We start from the raw sequence: 12500 nt of genomic DNA, 5'->3' as shown, positions 1-12500 counted from the left end.
AGAGAGAGAGAGAGAGAGAGAGAGAGAGAATATGCAATAGGAAGAGAAGGATAGATAGAGAGAAAGAGAAGGAGAGAGATAGGGAGATTGGGAAGTGGACAGTGGGAGAGGGATAGAGAGGGAGAGAGAGAGAGAGAGACTAGCATAGGAAGAGAGGGAAAGAATATGATGGAGGGAGGGAGGGGGTAAAAGAGAGAGAGTGGGACAGAGAGAGAAAGAGAGAGAGAGAGAGACAGAGATTAAGATAGGAAGAGATGGAAGGACTAGGATGGGAAGAGAGGGAAAGAATTGGATAACAAGAAAGAGATAGAGATAGAGATAGAGAGAGAGAGAGAGAGAGAGAGAGAGACGAGAGAGAGAGGGAGATTAGGATAGGAAGAGATGGGAAGACTAGGATAGGAAGAGAGGGAAAGACTAGGATAACGAGAGAGAGAGAGAGATAGAGACAAAGAGACAGAGAGAGAGGGGAGAGAGAGGTAGTTTATAATAGGATGAGTTGGAAAGTCTAGAATAGGAAGAGAGGGAAAGAATAAGATAATGAAGGAGACAGAGAGAGAGAGAAAGAGAGATTAGTATAGGAAGAGACGGAGAGACTAGGATAGGAAGAGAGGGAAAGACTAGGATAACAAGAGAGGGAGAGAGAGATAGAGAGAGAGAGAGTTAGAGAGAGAGAGAAAGAGAGAGAGAGGATGGAGGGAGGGAGGAGGTAAGAGAGAGAGAAAGACTAGGATAATGAGAGAGAGATAGAGAGAGAGATAAAGAGAGAGAGAGGGGGGAGAGAGAGGTGGATTAGGATATAAAAAGATAGAAGGACTAGGATAGGAAGAGAGAGAAAGACTAGAATAAGGAGGGAGAGATAGAGGGAGAGAGAGAGAGATAGAGAGAGGGAGAGAGAGAGGAGGGAGGGAGGGAGACTAGGATAGGAAGAGATGGAAGGACTAGGATAGGAAGAGAGGGGAAGACTAGGATAATGAGAGAGAGATAGAGAGAGAGACAGAGAGAGAGAGGGGAGAGAGAGGGAGATTAGGATATGAAGAGATGGAAGGACTAGGATAGGAAGAGAGGGAAAGACTAGGATAACGAGAGACTGATAGAGAGAGAGATAGAGACAGAGACAAAGAGAGGGGAGAGTGAGGGAGATTAGGATAGGAAGAGCTAAAAAGTCTACAATAGGAAGAGAGAGAAAGACTAGGATAACAAGAGACAGAGAGAGAGAGAATAGGGGATAGGAAGAGAAGGAGAGATAAAGAGAAAGAGGAGGAGAGAAATAAGGAGATTGGGGAATGGAGAGGGGGAGAGGGAGAGAGAGGGAGAGAATAGGATAAGGAGAGAGAGAGAGAGGGAGAGAGAGGGGAGCAAGAGAGAGAGAGATAGAGAGAGAGGGAGGTTAAGATAGGAAGAGAGGGAAAGACTAGGATAACCTTAGAGAGAGAGAGAGAATGGAGGGAGGGAGGGGTAAGAGAGAGAGAGTTGGATAGGAAGAGATGGAAAGACTAGGATAGGAAGAGACAGAAAGACTAGGATAATGAGAGAGAGAGAGAGAGATAGACAGATAGACAGATAGAGAGAGACAGAGATAGAGAGAGAGATGAGAAAGAGAGATAGACACAAAGAGAGAGAGAGAGGAGAGAGAGAGGGAGATTAGGATAGGAAGAGAGGGAAAGACTAGGATAACAATAGAGAGAGAGAGAGAAAGAGAGAGAGAAAAAGAGAGAGAGAGAGAGAATAGGGGATAGGAATAGAAGGAGAGATAGAGAGAAAGAGGAGGAGAGAGATAGGGAGATTGGGAAATGGAGAGGGGGAGAGGGAGAGAGAGAGAGGGAGAGAGAGAGAGAGAGATAGGAGCAAGAGGGAGAGGGGAGCAAGAGAAAGAATAGGATAAAGAGAGAAAGAGAGAGAGAGAGATAGAGATAAAGACAAAGAGAGAGATAGAGAGAGACAGAGAGAGATAGAGACAGAGACAGAGAGAGAGAGAGATTAGGATAGGAAGAGATGGAAAGACTAGAATAGCAAGAGTGGGAAAGACTAGGATAACAAGAGAGAGAGAGAGACAGAGACAGAGAGAGATGAGAAAGAGAGATAGACACAAAGAGAGAGAGAGGAGAGAGAGAGAGTGGGGGCGAGAGAGAGGGAGATTAGAATAGGAAGAGATGGAACAACTAGGAGAGGAAGAGGGGGAAAGACTAGGATAATGAGAGAGAAATAGAGGGAGATTAGGATAGGAAGAGATAGAAAGTATAGGATAGGAAGAGAGGGAAAGACTAGGATAATGAGAGAGAGAGAGAATAGGGGACAGGAAGAGAAAGACAGATAGAGAGAAAGAGGAGGAGAGAGATAGGGAGTTTGGGAAATGGAGAGGGGGAGAGGGAGAGATAGAGAGAGAGGATGGAGGGAGGGAGGGGTAAGAGAGAGAGTGGGACATATAGAGAAAGAGAGAGAGAGAGTGAGAGAGGGAGATTAGGATAGGAAGAGATGGAAGGAATAGGATAGGAAGAGAGGGAAAGACTAGGATAATGAGAGAGAGATAGAGAGAGAGACAGAGAGAGAGAGGGGAGAGAGAGGGAGATTAGGATATGAAGAGATGGAAGGACTAGGATAGGAACAGAGAGAAAGACTAGGATAACGAGAGAGAGATAGAGAGAGAGACAGAGAGAGAGAGAGTTGAGAGAGAGGGAGATTAGGATAGGAAGAGATAGAAAGTCTAGGATAGGAGGAGAGGGAAAGACTAGGATAATGAGAGAGAGAGAGACAGAGACAAAGAGAATAGGGGATAGGAAGAGAAAGACAGATAGAGAGAAAGAGGAGGAGAGAGATATGGAGTTTGGGAAATGGAGAGGGGGAGAGGGAGAGAGAGGGGGAGAGAGATAGAGACAGAGACAGAGAGACAAAGAGAGACAGAGAGATAGAGATAGAGAGAGAGAGATGAGAAAGAGAGATAGACACAGAGAGAGAGAGAGAGAGGAGAGAGAGAGAGGGGGGGAGAGAGAGGGAGATTTGGATAGGAAGAGATGGAAAGAATAGGATAGGAAGAGAGGGAAAGACTAGGATAATTAGAGAGAGAGAGAAAGAGATAGAGAGAGGGGAGAGAGAGGGAGATTAGGATATGAAGAGATAGAAAGTCTAGGATAGGAAGAGAGGGAAAGAGTAGGATAACGAGAGAGAGAGAGAGAGAGAGAGAGAGAGAGAGAGAGAGAGAGAGAGAGAGAGAAAGAGAGATAGAGAGAAAGAGGAGGAGATAGATAGGGATTTTGGGAAATGCAGAGGGGGAGAGGGTGAGAGAGAGAGAGAGAGAGGGAGATTAGGATAGGAAGAGATGGAAGGACTAGGATAGGAAGAGAGGGAAAGAATAGGATAAGGAGAGCGAGATAGAGAGAGACACACACAGATAGAGATAGACAAAGAGAGAGGGGAGAGAGAGGGAGATTAGAATAGGAAGAGATACAAAGTCTAGGATAGGAAAAGAGGGAAAGACTAGGATAATGAGAGAGAGAGAGAGATAGAGAGAATAGGGGATAGGAAGAGAAAGAGAGATAGAGAGAAAGAGGAGGAGAGAGATAGGGAGTTTGGGAAATGGAGAGGGGGAGAGGGAGAGAGAGAGGGAGAGATAGAGAGAGATAGAGAGAGAGACAGAGAGAGAGAGGGGAGAGAGAGAGAGAGAGAGAGACAGAGAGAGAGGGGAGAGAGAGGGAGATTAGGATATGAAGAGATGGAAGGACTAGGATATGAAGAGAGGGAAAGACTAGGATAACGCGAGAGAGATACAAAGAGATAGAGAGAGAGGGGAGAGAGAGGGAGATTAGGATAGGAAGAGATAGAGAGTCTAGGATAGGAGGAGAGGGAAAGAATAGCATAACGAGAGAGAGAGAGAGAGAGAAGGGGATAGGAAGAGAAAGAGAGACAGAGAGAAAGAGGAGGAGAGAGATAGGGATTTTGGGAAATGGAGAGGGGGAGAGGGAGAGAGAGGGAGAGAGAGGGAGGGAGAGAGAGAGAGAGAGCAAGAGAGAGAGAGGATGGAGGGAGGGAGGGGTAAGAGAGAGAGAGAGAGGCTGAGAGAGAGAGAGAGATGGGAGAGAGAGGGAAATTAGCATATGAAGAGATGGAAGGACTAGTATACAAAGTGATGGAAAGACTAGGATAACGAGAGAGAAAGAAAGATAGAGAGAGAGAGAGATATAGAGAATAGTGGAGCAAGAGAGAGAGAGAGAAAGAGAGAGATAGAAAGACAGAGAGAGAGATAGACAGAGAGAGAGGGATTAGGATAGGAAGAGATGGAAAGACTAGGATAGGAAGAGAGGGAAAGACTAGGATAACAAGAGAGACAGAGAGAGACAAAGATAGAGAGAGAGAGAGATGAGAAAGAGAGATAGACACAAAGAGAGAGAAATAGGAGAGAGAGAGAGAGAGAGGGGGGAGACTAGGATAATTAGAGAGAGAGAGAGAGAGCAAGGGGAAGACTAGGATAATTAGAGAGAGAGAGGAGAAAGAGAGAGATAGAGAGAGAGTGGGGGGAGAAAGAGGGAGATTAGGATAGGAAGAGATGGAAAGACTAGGATAGGAAGAGAGGGAAAGACAAGGATAACGAGAAAGAGATAGAGAGAGATAGAGAGAGATAGAGAGAGAGAAAGAGAGAGAGAGGATGGAGGTAGGGAGGGGGTAAGAGAGAGAGAGTGGGATAGAGAGAGAGAGAGAGAGCGAGAGAGAGCGAGAGAGAGAGAGAGAGGGAGATTAGGATAGGATGAGATGGAAGGACTAGGATATGAAGGGAGGGAAAGACTAGGATAATGAGAGAGAGATAGAGAGACATAGAGAGAGACAGAGAGAGAGAGATAGAGAGAGAGGGGAGAGAGAGGGAGATTAGGATAGGAAGAGATGGAAAGTCTAGGATAGGTACAGAGGGAAAGACTAGGATAACAAGAGAGAGAGAGAGAGAGAGAGAGAATATGCAATAGGAAGAGAAGGAGAGAGATAGGGAGATTGGGAAGTGGAGAGTGGGAGAGGGATAGAGAGGGAGAGAGAGAGAGAGAGACTAGCATAAGAAGAGAGGGAAAGAATAGGATAACAATAGAGGGAGAGAGAGAGAGAGAGAGAGAGAGAGAGAGAGAGAGAGAGAGATAGAGGGAGCTAGAGAGAGAGAGAGGATGGAGGGAGGGAGGGGGTAAAAGAGAGAGAGTGGGAAAGAGAGAGAAAGAGAGAGAGAGAGAGAGACAGAGATTAAGATAGGAAGAGATGGAAGCACTAGGATGGGAAGAGAGGGAAAGACTAGGATAACGAGAAAGAGATAGAGACAGAGATAGAGAGAGATAGAGAGAGAGAGATGAGAGGGAAAGGGAGATTAGGATAGGAAGAGATGGAAAGACTAGGACAAGAAGAGAGGGAAAGACTAGGATAATGAGAGAGAGAGAGAGAGATAGAGACAAAGAGACAGAGAGAGAGGGGAGAGAGAGGTAGTTTAGGATAGGATGAGATGGAAAGTCTAGAATAAGAAGAGATGGAAAGACTAGGATAATGAAGGAGAGAGAGATAGAGAGAGAGAGAGAGACTAGGATAGGAAGAGATGGAGAGACTAGGATAGGAAGAGAGGGAAAGACTAGGATAACAAGAGAGGGAGAGAGAGATAGAGAGAGAGAGTTAGAGAGAGAGAGAGAAAGAGAGAGAGAGGATGGAGGGAGGGAGGGAGTAAGAGAGAGAGAGTGGGACAGAGAGAGAAAGAGAGAGAGAGAGAGAGGGAGGGAGCTTAGGATAGGAAGAGATGGAAGGACTAGGATAGGAAGAGAGGGAAAGACTAGGATAACGAGAGAGAGGTAGAGAGAGAGACAGAGAGAGAGAGAGAGGTGAGAGAGAGGTAGATTAGGATATAAAAAGATAGAAGGACTAGGATAGGAAGAGAGGGAAAGACTAGGATAAGGAGGGAGAGATAGAGGGAGAGAGAGAGAGAGATAGAGAGAGAGAGAGAGGAGGGAGGGAGGGAGACTAGGATAGGAAGAGATGGAAGGACTAGGATAGGAAGAGAGGGAAAGACTAGGATAATGAGAGAGAGATAGAGAGAGAGAGAGAGAGAGGAGAGAGAGGGAGATTAGGATATGAAGAGACGGAAGGACTAGGATAGGAAGAGAGGGAAAGACTAGGATAACGAGAGACTGATAGAGAGAGAGACAGAGATAGAAAGAGAGAGGGGAGAGTGACGGAGATTAGGATAGGAAGAGATAAAAAGTCTAGGATAGGAAGAGAGGGAAAGACTAGGATAACAAGAGACAGAGAGAGAGAGAATAGGGGATAGGAAGAGAAGGAGAGATAGAGAGAAAGAGGAGGAGAAAGATAAGGAGATTGGGGAATGGAGAGGGGGAGAGGGAGAGAGAGGGAGAGAATAGGATAAGGAGAGAGAGAGAGAGGGAGAGAGAGGGGAGAAAGAGAAAGAGAGATAGAGAGAGAGGGAGGTTAAGATAGGAAGAGATGGACAGACTAGGATAGGAAGAGAGGGAAAGACTAGGATAACCTTAGAGAGAGAGAGAGAGAGAGAATGGAGGGATGGAGGGGTAAGAGAGAGAGATAGAGAGAGAGAGAGAGAGAGAGAGAGAGATAGAGAGAGACAGACAAAGAGAGACAGAGAGACAGAGAGAGATTAGGATAGGAAAAGATGGAAAGACTAGGATAGGAAGAGACAGAAAGACTAGGATAATGAGAGACAGATAGATAGACAGACAGACAGATAGATAGAGAGAGACAGAGATAGAGAGAGAGATGAGAAAGAGAGATAGACACAAAGAGAGGGAGAGAGGAGAGAGAGAGACAGAGCAGGTGGGAGAGAGAGGGAGATTAGGATAGGAAGAGATGGAAAGACTAGGCTAGGAAGAGAGGGAAAGACTAGGATAATTAGAGAGAGAGAGAGAGTAGGGGATAGGAAGAGAATGAGAGATAGAGAGAGAGAGAGGAGAAAGAGAGATAGAGATAGAGAGAGAGAAGGGTTAGAAAGAGGGAGATTAGGATAGGAAGAGATGGAAAGACTAGGATAGGAAGAGAGGGAAACACTAGGATAACGAGAGAGATAGAGAGAGAGATAGAGAGAGAGAGAATAGGGGAGCAAGAGATAGAGAGAGAGAGGGAGAGAGGGAAGCAAGAGAGAGAGAGATGTCAAGATTTGGATAGGAAGAGATGGAAGGACTAGGATAGCAAGAGAGGGAAGGACTAGGATAACGAGAAAGAGATAGAGAGAGGGGAGAGAGAGGAAGATTAGGATAGGAAGAGATGGAAAGACTAGGATAGGAAGAGAGGGAAAGAATAGGATGAGGAGAGAGAGATAGAGAAAGAGATAGAGAGATAGAGATAGACAGAGAGAGAGGGGAGAGAGAGGGAGATTATGATAGGAAGAGATGGAAATTCTAGGATAGGAAGATAGGGAAAGACTAGGATAACGAGGAGGAGAGAGATAGGGAGTTTGGGAAATTGAGAGGGGGAGAGGGAGAAAGAGGGAGATAGAGAGAGAGAGGATGGAGGGAGGGAGGGGTAAGAGAGAGAGAGTGGGATAGAAAGAAAAAGAGAGAGATTGAGGGAGGGAGATTAGGATAGGAAGAGATGGAAGGACTAGGATAGGAAGAGACGGAAAGACTAGGATAACAAGAGAGAGATAGAGAGAGAGACAGAGAGACAGAGAGAGAGGGGAGAGAGAGGGAGATTAGGATATGAAGAGATGGAAGGACTAGAATGGGAAGAGAGGGAAAGACTAGGATAATGAGAGAGAGATAGAGATAGAGAGAGAGGGGAGAGAGAGGGAGATTAGGATAGGAAGAGATAGAAAGTCTAGGATAGGAAGAGATGGAAAGACTAGGATAATGAGAGAGAGAGAGAGAATAGGGGATAGGAAGCGAAAGAGAGATAGAGAGAAAGAGGAGGAGATAGATAGGGAGTTTGGGAAATGGAGAGGGGGAGAGGGAGAGAGAGGGAGAGAGAGAGAGTGTGTGAGAGAAAGAGAGAGAAAGAGAGAGAGAGAGAGAGATAGAGAGAGATAGAGAGAGAGAGATTAGGATAGGAAGAGATGGAAAGACTAGGATAGGAAGAGAGGGAAAGACTAGGATAACGAGAGAGAGAGATAGAGAGAGAGACAAAGACAAAGAGAGAGAGATGAGAAAGAGAGATAGACACAAAGAGAGAGAGAGAGGAGAGAGAGAGAGTGGGGGGGAGAGAGAGGGAGATTAGGATGGGAAGAGATGGAAAGACTAGGATAGGAAGATGGGGGAAGACTAGGATAATTAGAGAGAGAGAGAGAGAGAATAGCATTAGAGAGATAGAGAGAGAGAGTGGGTGGAGAAAGAGGGAGATTAGGATAGGAAGAGATGCAGAGACTAGGATAGGAAGAGAGGGAAAGACTAGGATAACAATAGAGAGAGAGAGAGAGAGAGAGTAAGCGAGAGAGAGAGAGAGAATAGGGGATAGGAACAGAAGGAGAGATAGAGAGAAAGAGGAGGAGAGAGATAGGGAGATTGGGAAATGGAGAGGCGGAGAGGGAGAGAGAGGGAGAGAGAGAGAAAGAGAGGAGCAAGAGGGAGAGGGGAGCAAGAGCAAGAATAGGATAAAGAGGGAAAGAGAGAGACAAAGACAAAGACAAAGACAAAGAGAGAGACAGAGAGAGAGACAGAGACAGAGATTAGGATAGGAAGAGATGGAAAGACTAGAATAGTAAGAGAGTGAAAGACTAGGATAATGAGAGAGAGAGAGACAGAGACAGAGACAAAGAGAGAAAGAGATAGAGAGAGAGAGAGATGAGAAAGAGAGATAAACACAAAGAGAGAGAGAGGAGACAGAGAGAGAGCGGGGGCAAGAGAGAGGGAGATTAGGATAGGAAGAGATGGAAAGAGTAGGATAGGAAGAGAGGGAAAGACTAGGATAATTAGAGAAAGAGAGAGAGTAGGGGATAGGAAGAGAAGGAGAGATAGAGAGAGAGAGAGGAGCAAGAGAGAGATAGAGAGAGAGAGTTGGGGGAGAAAGAGGGAGATTAGGATAGGAAGAGATGGAGAGACTAGGATAGGAAGAGAGGGAAAGACTAAGATAGCGAGAGAGAGAGTGATAGAGAGAGAGAGAGAGAGAGAGAGAGATGGAGAATAGAGGAGCATGAGAGTGAGAGAGAGGGAGAGAGGGGAGCAAGAGAGAGACACAGAGGGAGACAAAGAGAGAGCGAGAGAGAGAGGGAGATAGGATAGGAAGAGATGGAAAGACTAGGATAGGAAGAGAGGGAAAGACTAGGATAAACTCAGATAGAGAGAGAGAGAGGATGGAGGGAGGGAGGGGTAAGAGAGAGAGTGGGACAGAGAGACAGAGAGAGACAGAGAGGTAGAGACAGAGTGTGAGAGATGAAAAAGAGAGATAGACAAAAAGAGAGAGAGGAGAGAGAGAGACAGCGGAGGGGAGAGAGAGGGAGATTAGGATAGGAAGAGATGGAAACACTAGGATAGGAAGAGAGGGAAAGACTAGGATAATTAGAGAGAGAGAGAGGGGAGAGAGAGGGAGATTATGATATGAAGAGATAGAAAGTCTAGGATAGGAAGAGAGGGAAAGAGTAGGATAATGAGAGGGAGAGAGAGAGAGAGAGAGAGAGAGAGAAAGAGAGATAAAGAGAAAGAGGAGGAGAGAGATAGGGAGTTTGGGAAATGGAGAGGGGGAGAGGGAGAGAGAGAGAGAGAGAGAGAGAGAGAGAGAGAGAGAGAGAGAGAGAGAGAGAGAGAGAGAGAGAGAGAGAGAGTGAGAGAGAGGGAGATTAGGATAGGAAGAGATGGAAGGACTAGGATAGGAAGAGAGGGAAAGAATAGGATAAGGAGAGAGAGATAGAGAGAGAGATAGATAGATAGTTATAACCTCAGAGAGAGAGAGAGAGAGGATGGAGGGAGGGAGGGGTAAGAGAGAGAGGGACAAAGAGAGAAAGAGAGAGAGGTAGAGAGAGAGATAGAGAGAAAGAGAGAGAAAGAGAGAGAGATTAAGATAGGAAGAGATGGAAAGACTAGGATAGAAAGAGAGGAAAATACTAGGATAACGAGAGAGAGAGAGATAGAGATAGAGACAGAGACAGAGAGAGATGAGAAAGAGAGATAGACACAAAGAGAGAGAGAGAAGAGTGAGAGAGAGAGAGAGTGAGAGAGAGGGAGATTAGGATAGGAAGAGATGGAAGGACTAGGATAGGAAGAGAGGGAAAGAATAGGATAAGGAGAGAGAGATAGAGAGAGAGATAGATAGATAGTTATAGACAGATAGACAGAGGAGAGAGAGGGAGATTAGTATAGGAAGAGATAGAAAGTCTAGGATAGGAAGAGAGGGAAAGACTAGGATAATGAGAGAGAGAGATAGAGAATAGGGGATAGGAAGAGAAAGAGAGATAGAGAGAAAGAGGAGGAGATAGATAGGGAGTTTGGGAAATGGAGAGGGGGAGAGGGAGAGAGAGGGAGAGAGAGAGAGTGTGTGAGAGAGAGAGAGAGAGAGAAAGAGAGAGAGAGTGGGACATAGAGAGAAAGAGAGAGAGAGAGAGAGAGAGAGAGAGTGAGAGAGAGGGAGATTGGGATAGGAAGAGATGGAAGGACTAAGATAGGAAGAGAGGGAAAGACTAGGATAATGAGAGCAAGATAGAGAGAGAGACAGAGAGAGAGGGGAGTGAGAGGGAGATTAGGATATGAAGAGATGGAAGGACTATAATAGGAAGAGAGGGAAAGACTAGGATAATGAGAGAGAGATAGAGAGAGAGACAGAGAGAGAGAGAGGGGAGAGAGAGGGAGATAAGGATAGGAAGAGATAGAAAGTCTAGGATAGGAGGAGAGGGAAAGACTAGGATAACGAGAGAGAGAGAGAGAGAGAGAGAGCGAGAGAGAGAGAGAGAATTTGGGATAGGAAGCGAAAGAGAGGTAGAGAGAAAGAGGAGGAGAGAGATAGGGAGTTTGGGAAATGGAGAGGGGGAGAGGGAAAGAGAGGGAGAGAGAGATAGACAAAGAGAGAGAAAGAGAGAGAGAAAGAGAGAGAGAGAGAAAGAGAGAGAGAGCGGAGAGAGAGGGAAATTGGCATATGAAGAGATGGAAGGACTAGGATACGTAGAGAGGGAAAGACTAGGATAAGAAGAGAGAAATAGAGATAGACAGAGAGAGAGAGAGAATAGGGGAGCAAGAGAGAGAGAGAGAAGGAGATTAGGATAGAAAGAGATAGAAAGACTAGGATAGGAAGAGAGGGAAAGACTAGGATAACCTCACAGAGAGAGAGAGAGAGAAAGAGAGAGGATGGAGGTAAGGAGGGGTAAGACAGAGAGAGTGGGATAGAGAGAGAAAGAGAGAGATAGATAGACAGAGAGAGAGAGATAGAGAGAGAAAGAGAGAGAGAGATTAGGATAGGAAGAGATGGAAAGACTAGGATAGGAAGAGAGGGAAAGACTAGGATAACGAGAGAGACAGAGAGAGAGAGAGACAAAGACAGAGAGAGAGAGATTAGAAAGAGAGATAGACACAAAGAGAGAGAGAGGAGAGAGAGAGAGAGCGGGGGGGAGACTAGGATAATTAGAGAGAGAGAGAGAGAGCGAGAGTGAGGGGAAGACTAGGATAATTAGAGAGAGAGAGAGCAGAAAGAGAGAGATAGAGAAAGAGTGGGGGGACAAAAAGGGAGATTAGGATAGGAAGAGATGGAAAGACTAGGATAGGAAGAGAGGGAAAGACTAGGAAAAGAATAGAGAGAGAGAGAAAAAGAGAGAGAGAGAATAGGGGATAGGAAGAGAAGGAGAGATAGAGAGAAAGAGGAGGAGAGAGATAGGGAGATTGGGAAATGGAGAGGGGAAGAGGGAGAGAGAGGGAGAGAATTGGATAAGGAGAGAGAGAGAGGGAGAAAGAGAGAGAGAGAGAGAGGAGCAAGAGGGAGAGGGGAGCAAGAGGGAGAATAGGATAAAAAGAGAAAGAGAGAGAGAGAGAGGCAGAGAGAGAGAGAGATCGAGAGAGAGAGAGAGATTAGGATAGGAAGAGATGGAAAGACTAGGATAGGAAGAGACGGAAAGACTAGGATAATGAGAGAGAGAGAGACATAGAGATAGAGAGAGAAAAAGACAAAGAGAGATAGAGACAAAGAGAGAGAGAGATGAGAAAGAGAGATAGACACAAGGAGAGAGAGAGGAGAGAGAGAGAGTAGGGGGGAGAGAGATGGAGATTAGGATAAGAAGAGATGGAAAGACTAGGATAGGAAGAGAGGGAAAGACTAGGATAATTAGAGAGAGAGAGTAGGGGATAGGAAGAGAAGGAGAGATAGAGAGAGAGAGAGGAGCAAGAGAAAGATAGAGAGAGAGAGAGCGGGGGGAGAAAGAGGGAGATTAGGATAGGAAGAGATGGAAAGACTAGGATAGGAAGAGAGGGAAAGACTAGGATAACGTGAGAGAGAGAGAGACATAGAGAATAGAGGAGCATGAGAGAGAGAGAGAGAGGGAGAGAGTGGAGCAAGAGAGAGACACAAAGAGAGAGACAGAGAGAGGCAGATTAGGATAGCAAGAGAGGGAAAGA

This window comes from Cryptomeria japonica, chromosome 9 (assembly GCF_030272615.1).
Source record: "Cryptomeria japonica chromosome 9, Sugi_1.0, whole genome shotgun sequence".
In the NCBI taxonomy this organism is placed as follows: Eukaryota; Viridiplantae; Streptophyta; class Pinopsida; order Cupressales; family Cupressaceae; genus Cryptomeria; species Cryptomeria japonica.
This window is presented reverse-complemented; position numbering follows the sequence as displayed.